Source organism: Temnothorax nylanderi, unplaced genomic scaffold (assembly GCF_030848795.1).
Source record: "Temnothorax nylanderi isolate EJ_2023f unplaced genomic scaffold, tnyl_v1.0 TNYL_tig0336_pilon, whole genome shotgun sequence".
NCBI classification, from domain to species: domain Eukaryota; kingdom Metazoa; phylum Arthropoda; class Insecta; order Hymenoptera; family Formicidae; genus Temnothorax; species Temnothorax nylanderi.
In genome coordinates, this window is record NW_027249398.1 from 33,930 (window position 1) to 48,034 (window position 14,105).

Genomic DNA, 14,105 nt, shown 5'->3' on the forward strand with positions numbered 1-14,105 from the left:
TTATTGAATTACTTTTTTTTTAAATAAAATATTATAAATTGGGAAACTTAACGGATATAGCATGTAACAAAAAAAAATATATATTTTTCATTTATTTTATGTTTATTTTTAATTTTAATTTTTTTTATTTATTTTATTTTCAAATAAATCTGTTTGCTATTTTCACAGATAATATACGTGTTTTTTCTCATTAACTATACGGGAGACCGGGGCCAAGTCGTCACCGGGGCGGAGTCGTCATTGCAATTATCTTGAAATCTGTATGTTTTGTGAACTCGCCATTAACACTGTAAACGCGGCTTATGGTGCCCACGTGACCAACGGAGTTTAGTGAGGTTATGTGCCATGTTGTGATTCTTATCGAGGCAAACGTGTTTTCGGAGGTCGAAAGTAAAATTTTTTGCGCGTCGAAAATTTGTAATATCTTAAATAATATTGTGTCTCCGAATCTCGAAGTAAGTGATTCAAAAGAGTAATACATGCTGAACACGAATCCAGTAAAGTTTTTTTATTTTCATTGATTTCTAATATTTTATGAGCGACCAAACTTGAAACTTGTGTCCGGGCCGAAGTCGTCACCAAGCCATATCATGGAGGCTTCCGGCGAAAATCAAAGTCAAAGAAGCAGCAGTGGTCGGATTCCGGTGAGGACTTGGATAATATGTGCTGCGTGTTTTTAATTGTTTTCTTTTTTCTATTAAAAAATAATTAATAAAATGTATCCTATCATTTTTCATGATCGAAATTATAAATTTTCATTTAACATTTAGTCCGAGAATGGAGTGACGACTCCGCCCCGGCAATTTTGACATTTCAATTTTTGCACCTTTGTCGTTTTCACTCTATACCAGTTGAACAAAGCGACGTAGACCAAAAATGTCCGTATAAATTATGTAGCCATGGGTTCACTCTTTACAACGATATACCATATTTTACTAAAATTATTTGTTTTGTTGTTAAAAATTGGCAGAAAAAAATAGTGACGACTTCGCCCCGGTCTCTCCTATGTGATTTAATTGTCACATTTAGTTTATAAGGAAATCAAAATAAAGAAAAGAAGGAAAATAGGGCACAAAGATTGGTGGGATAGGAGCTGCACCAAAAAGAAGAGGGAGGTGAAAAGAAAGTACAGAAGATGGAGAAGTGGAAAGGGAAGTAAGGAAGAATACTTGGAAGGAAAGAAATGCCTGAAGGGGTGGTTAGAGAGGAAAAGGATGGAGAAGAGAGAGAGGGAAGAAGAGGAATTAAGAAAACTGAAGGACGAAAAGAAAATTTTGAACTACATAAACAGTCGAAGAAAGAAGAAAGAATGGAAAGAGAATAATATCCCGAAAGAGAACTGGAGAAGTTACTTCATGGAGTTGTTAGGGGGGTCCGAGATGGAAGTAAGGGAAGAGGCGTAGGAGCTGCGTGACATGGGAACAGAAGAAAGAAAGGAGGAACAGGTTCAAGATACAGAAAGGGGGTTGCAAGAAGAGGAGATAGTGAGGGCAGTCAGGAACATGAAGTTAGGCAAAGCTGCAGGTGTCGATGGAATCCCAATGGAAGCATGGCGGTATGGTGGCGCAGCAGTAAGAAGAGGTCTAACTGATCTGTTGAAGCTTATTTGGAAGGAAGGAATTCCGACCGAATGGCGAACAAGTATAGTTGTCCCCTTATATAAAAGGGGGGATAAAGAGAGAACAGACAACTATAGAGGGATCTCTCTGCTGTGCACTGCATACAAGGTATATGCGGAAATTCTAAGGAACAGATTGGAGGAAATAATGGAGAGGAAAGGGATGATACCTGACAGCCAAGCCGGCTTTAGAAAAGGGAGGTCTACGATGGACAACATATTTATCTTGAACCTATTTATTTTTACATATTTATCTTGAAAATATAGTGCAAAGGGAGAAGGAGAAAGGTATGGCAATTGGGAAAGACAAGATTTTCGCAATATTTGTGGATCTAAGGGCAGCATTCGACAACGTTGACAGAGGAATTCTATGGAAGATTATGGAAGAGAAAGGAGTGGAACGCAGTTTATTAAACAGGATAAAAGAAATTTACAAAGAGACGGAGGTGACAATAAGGACGAAGGATGGGTTCACAAGGAGCTTCAAGACGAAGAAAGGTGTAAGGCAGGGCTGTGTGATGAGTCCCGCCCTGTTTAATTTATACAATGCGGACATTGATAAAGTTTTAGAAAAGCGTGGCATAGGAGGAGTGGAGCTTGGAGGAGTGAGAGTGTGGTCATTAGCATACGCGGATGATATGGTTTTGGTAGCGAAAAGTAGAGAGGCTTTACTAGATATGATGAGCATGTTAAAAAGATTTTTAAAAGAAAAGAAACTGGAATTAAATACAGAAAAATCTAAAGTGTTGGTATTTAATAGTAAAGGTAAAAAAGAGAGAAGAAATATGGGAGCAGCAAAGAAAATCGTTAGAGGAAAGAATAAAAAATGTAGAGGAGAAAATGGAAGGGATAGACCTGAGCGGAGCAGGGAGGGGCAAAGGAAGATATTTAATGAAAAAATTGTGCAAATTAGAAATTTGCACTTGGCTTCCTCATCAAATTGAGATGTGGAAATTTGCACATAGCAAAGTCACAATTTTGAAGTGAGAGAGTAGGAAATTAGCAAATTAAATCTACAACGTATTGCTATTTTTAATTTTTTTAGTTTTTTTTAGTTTTTTTTAGTGAATGTACATAATTATGTACACAGGCCCCTAAAGGGTTAAGTGTGCAAGTAGAAACCTTCGCTTACAAAGCTTCCTCTATGAGGAAGCCAATACAAATAAATACTAATAATTATACATTAAATAAAATAAAAGCTTCCTCATAGAGGAAGCTTTGTGAGCGAAGGTTTCTACTTGCACACTTAACCCTTTAAGGGCCTGTGTACATAATTATGTACATTCACTAAAAAAACTAAAAAAACTAAAAATAGCAATACGTTGTGGATTTAATTTGCTAATTTCCTACTCTCTCACTTCAAAATTGTGACTTTGCTATGTGCAAATTTCCACATCTCAATTTGATGAGGAAGCCAAGTGCAAATTTCAAATTTGCACAATTTTAATTTGATGAGGAACCCAAGTGCAAATTTCTAATTTGCACAATTTTTTTCAAATTTTTTCATAAAATTTACAAGCTGCATCTTCTTCTTACTTTTTTCCTAAAAGTCTATCTACCTCTATCCTTCCTTAACTTTCTTTTATTATACTTTTTCGTTTATATTAATTTTGTTTTTGATCACGTATAAAGCTAGGTCTAATCAACCAAATCTTAAAAAATTATATATAAAATAGGGGTAAAAAAGACTGAAAAATATAATAAAATTAGAAATAGATCGATATCTCCAAATTTACGGAAGTTAGAGCAACCACGGACATTTCTAAAAAAATTCAAAATTTTTTTAAAAAAGAACCCCTTTACCGATCATCGCCAAATTCAATACCAACCTTCCTTAAATGATACTCTATCGATTAAAAAAAAACATCCCAATATCTCAAAAATTACGGAAGTTATACCATAAACAAAAAAAAAATATAATTCAACACCAACCTACTTTTAATGATACTCTACGACTTTTCGACGTTTTCGAACATAAGCAACACATTGGCATCGAAAACTCAAAAAACAATTTTTACTTCGGTCTTTTCTACCCCTATTTCATATATAATTCTTTTAAATTTGGTTGATTAGACTTAGCTTTATATACGAGCAAAATTATGGACCTTTGATCGCGTATAAAGCTGAGTCTAATCAACCAAATCTTAAAAAATTATATATGAAATAGGGGTAGAAAAGACTGAAAAAAATATAATAAAATTAGAAATAGATTGATATCTCCAAATTTGCGGAAGTTAGAGCAACCACGGACATTTCTAAAAAAATTTAAAATTTTTTTAAAAAAGAACCCCTTTACCGATCATCGCCAAATTCAATACCAACCTTCCTTGAATGATACTCTATCGATTAAAAAAAAACATCCCAATATCTCAAAAATTACGGAAGTTATACCATAAACAAAAAAAAAAGATAATTCAACACCAACCTACCTTTAATGATACTCTACGATTTTTCGACGTTTTCGAACATAAGCAACACATTGGCATCAAAAACTCAAAAAACAATTTTTACTTCGGTCTTTTCTACCCCTATTTCATATATAATTCTTTTAAATTCGGTTGATTAGACTTAGCTTTATATGCGAGCAAAATTATAGACCTTTGATCGCGTATAAAGCTGGGTCTAATCAACCAAATCTTAAAACATTATATATGAAATAGGAGTAGAAAAGGCTGAAAAATATATTGTAAAATTAGAAATAGATCGATATCTCCAAATTTGCAGAAGTTAGAGCATAAACGAACATTTCTACAAAAATTCAAAATTTTATTAAAAAAGAACCGCTTTACCGATCATTGCCAAATTCAATCCCAACCTTCCTTACATGATACTCTATCGATTAAAAAAAAATGCACTCCGATATCTAAAAAATTACGGAAGTTAGAGCATTAACGGACAAGAGAAGCGTTATATACATATACACACACATACACACGGACATTTTGTACAAAAGTGATTTTTCGACGTTTTAGAACATTCTAAACACTTTGCCAAAGATACTTGAAAAAAATTTTTTTTCACGAAAACAAAGCTTCCTCTATAAGGAAGCAAAAGTGCAGGAAGTCATGGAAATGGGGCGAAAAAATAATAGAGGAAGTAGAAATGTTTAAATATCTGGGTTTCACGTTTAATAGGAAAGGTAACTCATAAACTCATAAACTATCTTTATTGCTTATCCCCGCAGGGTTTGCAAGTCGTTTTTATAAGGAACGTTACCCAAACCTTTACACTACTACCCTTTCTCCTCTCACTTTAACCCTTTGGACCAACGGCTTAACGTCTCTTTCCGAAAGACGGAGCCCAGTTTGCTCCGCACAAGAGCCTATCTTGCACGGAGGGGCGCAGCTCCGGAAAAACATTCCATGGCTCTAGTGGACTCGAACCTGGTTCCTCAGATTACGAGTCTGGCGCTCTACCACTAGACCACACTGCCGCCCTTAATAGGAAAGGTAATTATGTCGATCATATAAAAGAACTGAAAAGGAAAGGAACGATCGCTGCAAATAGGGTCTGGGGTTTAGGAGAAAGATTATGTAAAGATGATTTTAGTAGGAGATGGACGCTTTTTAAGTACCAGTGAAAAGTGTGATGGAATACGGAGCAGAGATATGAGGGTAGAGTGAAAAAAAGGAGTTAGAAAAAGTCATATTGGATTATGTAAGATGGGTATTTAGACTAGATTTTTGCACACCGAGGTATGTAATACTAAGGGAACTAGGATTAGAGAAACTAAAAATCTGTTGGGGTATAAGAGCCATGAGGTTCGAGAAAAGAAGCAGAGAGAAAAAAGACGGAAGTTTAGTAAAGGCATGTTGGGATGAAAAGGACATAATGGATAAAAAGAAAAAGGATTTATATAATTTGGAACGAGAAAGGTTTTATAATAACAATGGTTGGTGCTCTGAAGTAATAAAAGAATTAAGGGGGGATTCTAGTGTAACAGGCCAAGAAATAAGCGATTTTTAAGAATTTTTTCTAGAAAACTGTTAATGATAGTCAAATAAAACTTTTTGGGATAAAAAGAGGCATTCTTAAGGTATCAAAAAATTTTAGTTATTTTCAATTTGCTTTATTTAATTTTAATATATAATAAATAATCTGGACTTCTCTCTGCGATTTCCCGTCTATTGGCGGGCGTTGTAACGTTCCTCCCGGTTATCTGAAAGCAAAAAACGAAATATTTTCTTAAAGTTAGATATTTTCCGCTGGTACTATACCTCCCTAACAAAGAAAAAATAATAAATTAAAAAAGTTATAGCGTTTAAAAAAAAAAAATTTATTTTTTGACATAAATTTGATCATATATTGATCAAAAAATGTTATAAATAAATGCAATAAAAATAAAATAATAGGTATAGTACCTAGAGAATAACGCATTGAACAAAACTTGACCGAAGTTGATCGGTTTATTAGTTCTCAAGTTATCACGCCCGCCAACTTGAAAAACATGGTTTCGAGAAAAACGCGTTAAAGTTTTAGATACTTACCGCTGAAAAATCGACTTGAACGTTTATTCTGCTATTCCGGCCCCATACATTAAACCTTCTTCTTCTTCTTCGAAAAAGTCTTGCAGTACTGTTTTCTCCATTCTTCTGGCTGTACGAGCCTCTTTAGTGCTTTCTAAACTACGACGGTGTGCACTCAATAGTCGTTTCTCATTATGATATTCGAGCTATAACTTCTTTATTTTTGCGAATTCGACTTTATAACTGTAGGAGCATATTTTTAAGATGTTATACTTTTAATTTATGCAAAAAAAAAATTTCGATTTTTTTGACCCGTTACACTAGAATCCCCCCTTAAATAATGAAGGTAAAAATACTGAAGGCTTAGTAAGAATAAGGGAACAGGACATTTAAGGGCAAATAATAAACAGTAAAATAATAGAGGCAAGGTATAATACAAGGTACAAAGAGATAGAGGCGAGCAACAAAACACCGAGTTATTTATTAAAAGCGAACTTGGATAAAGTAAAAACAGGAGATGAGATTAGAGCGATGGTAAAATTAAAGTGTGGCAATTTAGAGGACACAAATAAATACTGGCTTGACGAAGAAGATACGAAGTGTAGATTCTGCAAGTCAGGTAGGGACAACTTAGAGCATTATATAAGTGAGTGCAATATCAAAAGTATGTGGTTTGAGAATCTAGGTAGGAATAACAAAGAGATATTAATGAACATATGCGATGACAAATTTAGAATGGAAAAAAGAAAGGTGCTAAATAGATTATGGAAAAGGAGAGAGGAATGCTATAAAAAAAATAACGGTTGTAAATAATAATTGTATTGCGGCTTATTTGTAAAGAAGAAAGATGGATGATGTGTGGATGGATGTGTGTTTAAGTAAGAAATGTAAACCAAGTCCTTTCTTGGCGTATAGCTGAAATAAAGACATATATATTTAATTGTCACATGCTATCCGTTAAGTTCCCCAATTTATAATATTCCATTTAAAAAAAAGTAATTCAATAATAAAAATAAGTAAAAATGCAATTAAAAAATAGAAAATATTTGAATTTCCTTTTGATAAATCTATAGATCTATAGATATATAGATCGAAATTTCAGAATTGCTGTCTACAAGTTTATCAAATTTTTTGATAGCCATCGGTAAAGTCTATCGTCTAGGATTTATGAGATTTTTTAAAAAAAATCAAAACGGTCGCATTAACAGAAAAAAATATTTTTTACTTAAATCCTAAAAAAAAACAGTCATATTGTCCTTTAAAAATTTTTTCGATTTTTCTTCGAAAAGTACAGTGAAAAACGAAAAAGAAAAAGATTACCTCATTTTTTACAATATCTTTTTTCTTCTTAAAGTTACAGGCATTTGAAATTTTAAACTGCATTTTTTTTTTAAATCCATAACTTAATGTTACGTCCTGCGAACTCCACGATTTCCCTTTTTCGCGGAAATTCCTATGCGTCTAAGATAGCCCTTAAGATTAAGATAAGTAAACTGAGCACGAACGGTTATCCATCGGCAAGTGAGTTATGATCTCGACGCTATTTCTTATTTTCCTTTATGTTTGCTAAACGAGATCGAGAAATCGAGAGAAAACTTCCAGACGACAAAATCCAAACAGACAAAGCATATACGAATACGTTTTATCAACTTTGTCTGGCCCACTACTATAAAACACGGCGACATGACGCGCCAAAGGGGCCTTAATCCCAGACGGAGTTTGCTGAAGATCTTTATTGCATCGCGCGACTAGCTCAAAATTGCCCGCGCAATGTTCCGACAAACAGAAACGAGGTCTAAAACGTGCGTTTAGAAATCTTGTAAGAGCACGTGGCGGAGGTTTCTGTTTGTAATAAAACTGCAATTAAGATTAGATGGAATGCATTTGTCTGTCGGTACTAAAAACAAGGTCGCGAGATAAATAAGGGACCCTAATAAAAGAGAAATCAGCGATACTCGAAAAACAAGATGAGTCACTGGAAGAAGCGATGGGTTGTACCCCCGATAAGACAGTGGGGGGGCCTTACGAGAGGACTCGCCAATGAACAGCCGTAAAAATCGATAACCGTCTCTAGCTCTCCAGGATAGGCGAAAACTTAAAAACCCACCTCTTGGGTGAAAAACATCCCGCCAATAAGAAATCCTCGAAACGAAAACCAGACACATCCCACGTGAAATCCACCCCTTCCATCCTTTGAGCTTTTCTATATAAATCGCGACATCACGGGACTCCCTCTCTTAGTTCAGCTCCTCTTCAGACAGTTCACCTTTTCACCCCGGTTCATCTCTTAGATCAAATTCTCTTCCCTCCGGTTCATTTCTCCAGTTCAATTTACTTCCTTTCTCTTCTGTTTTACGAACAGTATTACATTCAAATCCGATCTTGAGTTTTAAGTTAAATTCTGTGCGCGAACTTAAACTCATTAAGTATCGACGAGAGCGTATCCACAGGGCCTAAAAAGATCCAGCCAGATTGAACGTAACACATCATCAAGTAGTAAGTCTCGTAATTCTTTTCTCCTTTTTCGGGTTATCGTTCCCCTTTCTATCCCTTTATTTTAAAAGTGGTCTATCAACTATCGGATCCCCGGGAGTTTATTAAGTATAACAAGTTTATTAGCATCGCGGGTTTGGGTCGATCGGCGTAGGCATTGGATTCGCGGCGGTCGTTGGCGTTGTCGCGGGTCTGGCTGACGTGTCGGCCTTTGACTCCCGGCGTCTTTGTTGTTGTCGCGGACTCGGCCGGTTCGCTGTCACCTTAAGGTCGTAACCATTTTCTTTTTTTTATATACTTCTGAGCGGGTCTGAAGAAGATCGACCACTGCATAAGTAAAATCCAACATAATAGTTATTTTAAATTAAATGAATTATATTTCCAATAATGTCCTATAAAACGTCAATTAAATCGACGGAATCGACGGAACAGGCTGGTTATGAAATCAGTAAAATCAAACGTCTTAAAACTTTAAATAACCTTAACCTTATTAGTCCAGTCAAATTAGCAAAAATAGAAAATATAACCGGTAAAAAGCTATAAATTGGTGGAGACTTTTATCTCGGCATACTATTGAACATACTAAAAGTCCGGACCTCTATCTGCACGGAAAACCCAATTTGCAATGAAAGATGATGCATAGATTACTGGGTAAATATTAATGGTTATGCACCGTAAGATAGCGTGGTGATCACTGTCGTCTTTTATGCGCATGCATTATACTTTTTGATACCTCAAGCGCATCTTCATTTCTGAAATGTGCACCACTTTTTCTGGTGCAAGCTCACTAGCGTAGTAGCGTTGTAGGTTATGGTATCGAGAACTCTAGCACTGTGCACCACAAAATCTGGTGCAGACGTAACAAAAACCTATTCGTGTGTTCCGAAATAACGCACCCAGTAAGCACTATACAGTTGAACGCATATGTATACAAATAAATAGTGCTGATCGACATATACATAGTGCTCGAATGATATATTACAGCTACCTCAATTTCTAGCATCAAGTTTGATAGTGAGTTCGGTTTTCCGTGTGCAGGGCTCGATCCACCATCTTGAAAAAAAGGTGCTTCAATTCAGTTTTTCCTTCATATCTCGGTAATCGTTGATCCTATCGTAATGAAGGTTATTATAAAAAATGAAGCTTATTAAATTCTCTAAAAAAAGGTTCAATACATTTTTTTCATACCTTTAATAGTTTTTCTGTAATACACTGTTGAATATATGGATATTTGTATTTTGTCTCACGCTGTCATAAAAATCAGACTCTCGGTGTAGAATTTGTAAGAAAAAATATAAATAGACAAAAAATATCAAATGTGTGCGTGATATTTCTCGTACATATGAAAATTTGGTAACTCTTACCATTTAAAATTGTTGTACACGACTAGTACTCGGGGTAGCGTCGTCTACAAGATTCTTCTGAGCCGTTTCCTGAGGTTGTAAATCTGCAGGGCGTTCATCGACTTTCTTCCGTTCTTAAGAAAACTAAAAGAATACGGTGAGACAAAATACGGTGACGCGATTGTTATAGCGACAAATAAGAAGATTATTACTATATGTTTCCAAAACAAAGGATATACAATTTTGTCGAGTTATTGGTATGAAAGAAAATCGATGGACGGGAAGAACGCCTTCGAGTAGTCACTGCAGCTACGCAGCCATAATTCGGGAAGATATTCGCTCACAAATCAACGACACGTCTGCATATCCTTCAAGCGATGATTTTTTGACAGATGTAAAAGACTACATACCGAAATCCCTCAATATTTTTCTGGAAAACGTTGTAGTTAAAGGAAGAAAATGCCCATCGCAGCAGCTCGAACAAAAATGCATTTCAATAGCGCACGCTATTATGTTGGCGACCAGGCCAAGATCTTTCTTGTCACCACTTTTAATCAGCGTTGCTGCTTTTTTATACCGGAAATTTGGCTCTAAAAATCTAGTGACGTTACTATCTAGCTTGGGCTTCAGCGCATCATATAATGAGGTACAATTATTGGAAGCTTCAGCTGTCAAGCATTGGAAGCTTGACGAAAACGATTTCTTCGTAATCGATGTTGAAGATCGAGATGATGATCATAGCCCTGCAGATTCACAACTTCAGGAAACGGCTCAGAAGAATCTTGTAGACGACGCTACCCCGAGTACTAGTCGTGTACAACAATTTTAAATGGTAAGAGTTGCCAAATTTTCATATGTACGAGAAATATCACGCACACATTTGATATTTTTTGTCTATTCATATTTTTTCTTACAAATTCTACACCGAGAGTCTGATTTGTATGACAGCGTGAGACAAAATACAAATATCCATATATTCAACAGTGTATTACAGAAAAACTATTAAAGGTATGAAAAAAATGTATTGGACCTTTTTTATAGAGAAGCTTTTATTATAAGCTTTATTTTTTATAATAACCTTCATTACGATAGGATTAACGATTACCGAGATATGAGGGAAAAACTGAATTGGAGTACCTTTTTTTTAAGATGGCGGATCGAGCCCTGCAGATAGAGGTCCGGACTTTTAGTATGTTCAATAGTATGCCGAGATAAAGGTCTCCACCAATTTATAGCTTTTTACCGGTTATTTTTTCTATTCGCTATATTTTGATCTAATTTGACTGGATTATATTTCAATGGCAGTATCCTTAACCATTTTCCATGCATAAATTCTTTTCACCCCGCGAACATTTCTTTATATTTTATTTTTAATTGCGATTTAATTTAGTTTCAAATACACATATACACCATACGCACACTTATTGTTAGTTAAAGAATTATGTAGTTCAATTCCAATCTCGATTGTAATAATAGCGGGCAGGATGTCGATTTTTAAATAGGTTTCCCCTTAAAAATCCTGCCCGATCACCCCCGCACTTTTGTAACACCCGCGAAGAATGCACACAAACATACACCTTACACATACATTCTACACCTAAATATATCTTAAATGTTTTCAATCTCGCGTTTAATTTGCCTAGTTCTCACTTATTGTAATATCGATAGTTTACTTAACTTATATTTGTAATAAATGTTTTATTTATGTTAAATATAAATTCCCATCTCATTTATTTATAACTTAAGACCTCACCCACTACTCTTCTCCCTCTCGAAATCGCACGAGGTCCGATCCTGAGTTAAAGGGATTAAATTCCCTGACTCAAAAGAGGACCACCGCTCACGGAAGGCGTCCTAGCGTCCCTACGGACGTTGACCCTTCCTGAGCTATTGAAAGTGCGTTCGGGTCGCGCCACCCGCTTCAGAGCGTGTACCTGCGAGCGACATTTGTAAGTATCTGGTTGCGTCCTTCCTTACTCCTAACCCTCTGGTTAGCTTTTCCTTCGCTTCCCAGTTTTTCTTATCCTAATCCTGGGGTTGGACGTAACATTAAGTATGAATAGAGATAAAAATCTAAAAAGAGTCATGGAAGCTACTTTCATTTAGTACAAAAACACAAAAAAATTTCCGCTAAATTAAAAATGGTCGAGGAAAATCTTCGGTGATTTGTCATGGAATGCTCATATGCATACATGTACATACATACATATACATAAGGAAATGGATTGGTCTATTTTCTTATGCATATGTATATAGACAAATCAATTTTCTTATGTTTATGCGCTATGAAAATTTGTCTAGATAAATCCTTAAAGACTCCATGTCTGTAAGAGACTGTGTATCTGTAAGAGACTCTGCCTCTCATCACGCTCGTCGAAGACAAATATATAAAAATATATTTATTTTTCTCATATGATTTTTGTATAACTATATCACACCTAGGTAATAAATATTTATGTAAATAATCTTTTTATTTTAATTATTAATACAGAAAAATTGAATTACAATACATATTCTAAATTATCAGGTCTAAAGACACCAGCAAAAGATATAGTAAATTTAAAGTGCGATAAATATCCAATTCCTTAAAAGAAAAGTAATAAGCACTTGTAACGAGTTAATGCAAAGAAAAAAAACCCAATTTGTAACGCTGATAAATTCCCTCAAAATCGTAATTTTTCTCTCCCAATTGACAATTTAACTGAATTTATAAAATTTAATGAGAGAAAGGTGAAGATAAACTAAGAGAAGATATGGTGAGCAAAATAAAAAAAAATATTTATTATACGTAGAAAGTTTTTATGCAACTACAATTTTTTAGATGTAAATACGTGATATATCCAACATTTTACGATGAACTATGCTGCTTGTTGATAAGGATTAAGAAATTAGATAATTATTTGTAAGTTGTTGCATATCTTATTTAGTTATTTTTATATGCGTGATGATTGCATCTAACACAAAAAAATATATTTTATAAGATAAGGAAAGTATTTTTTATATTTAATACTGTTAGTGGACCGCTCGAAGTTTTCGCGAAGCGCGCCGAGGAAAGCACAAGAAAAGAAGAGTCAGGTTTCTCGTGTAAAACGAGACAAGAGTCACTTTATTTAAAGCGGGTTACACTGTCTGACATATGCGCGTTTCAATTTCGCACTCGCTATTTCAATACTGAATTCTACTCCGTTTTCTCGACGGCGATAAATACAAGTATCGCGTACGAGTTGTGATGGCTCACTGCCGTCCCGGCCGGAGCAGGTAAGGGATCGCGGCCGGAGCTTCGCGTTAGGCCGCGAGGAATTCGGTGACGTGAGAAACGCTGATTGGTCGCGGTGCTTGCGATCACGCGAGAAACACCTGTGAGCCGTTGGCTCGAAAACACAAAAAAAAGGGGGGGAAGTAAACCGTCGCGGTTTGGAGCCATTCGAGCGATCTCGAAGAATGTTCGCTTTCACGAAGAATATTCACTTCGCGAACATTCATTTATTCGATTCGCAACAAATACAATTATTAAATATAAATATTTCATGCTTAATAAAATTATTTAAAAACATGTAAATAAATAAGTAAGACGTATCCAACAATTTATCAAAAATTGCTTCGCAGACCTCTGCACTATGTGATACCAGAGGTATCACTTAAGCTGATCTACAGCAAAGAACATCGTAATTAGGCTTCTCACAAGCTCGCCTCTTATACTAGCGCGTGATGATTTTTGATTACGAGAAAGTGACGCGTGTTATAGCCGCGTCGCGGCAGCGCGCGGTACTAGTGTTCTCGCGAAATCAGGGCGTCTTCGCGCTTATTGCGAGTTATCAAACATTGCAGTGAACAGTTTGTTGTGTGTGCACAGTGTGTGGTCTGACTATCACATTTAATATTAAATTATTAAATTATAAAAATTATTAAATTTTATATTTTATTAGGTCCTGTATATTTATGCAAATAAATAATTTTCAATATGTAAGTAAAATTCCCTATGATTAAAGTATTAAAAGACGTCAATTTACAATATAATTGTTGTAAAATATAGAAAATAGTGAACATTTCTTACGATTTATTATAACTTAATACAACTTGTATCTTTTCATAAAAATAAAAAAAATAGTATTGAATCTTTTATGGATTCATCATGCTAAAAAAAATATTAGCCACGTATTACAGGGAATATATTGACATAAAAAA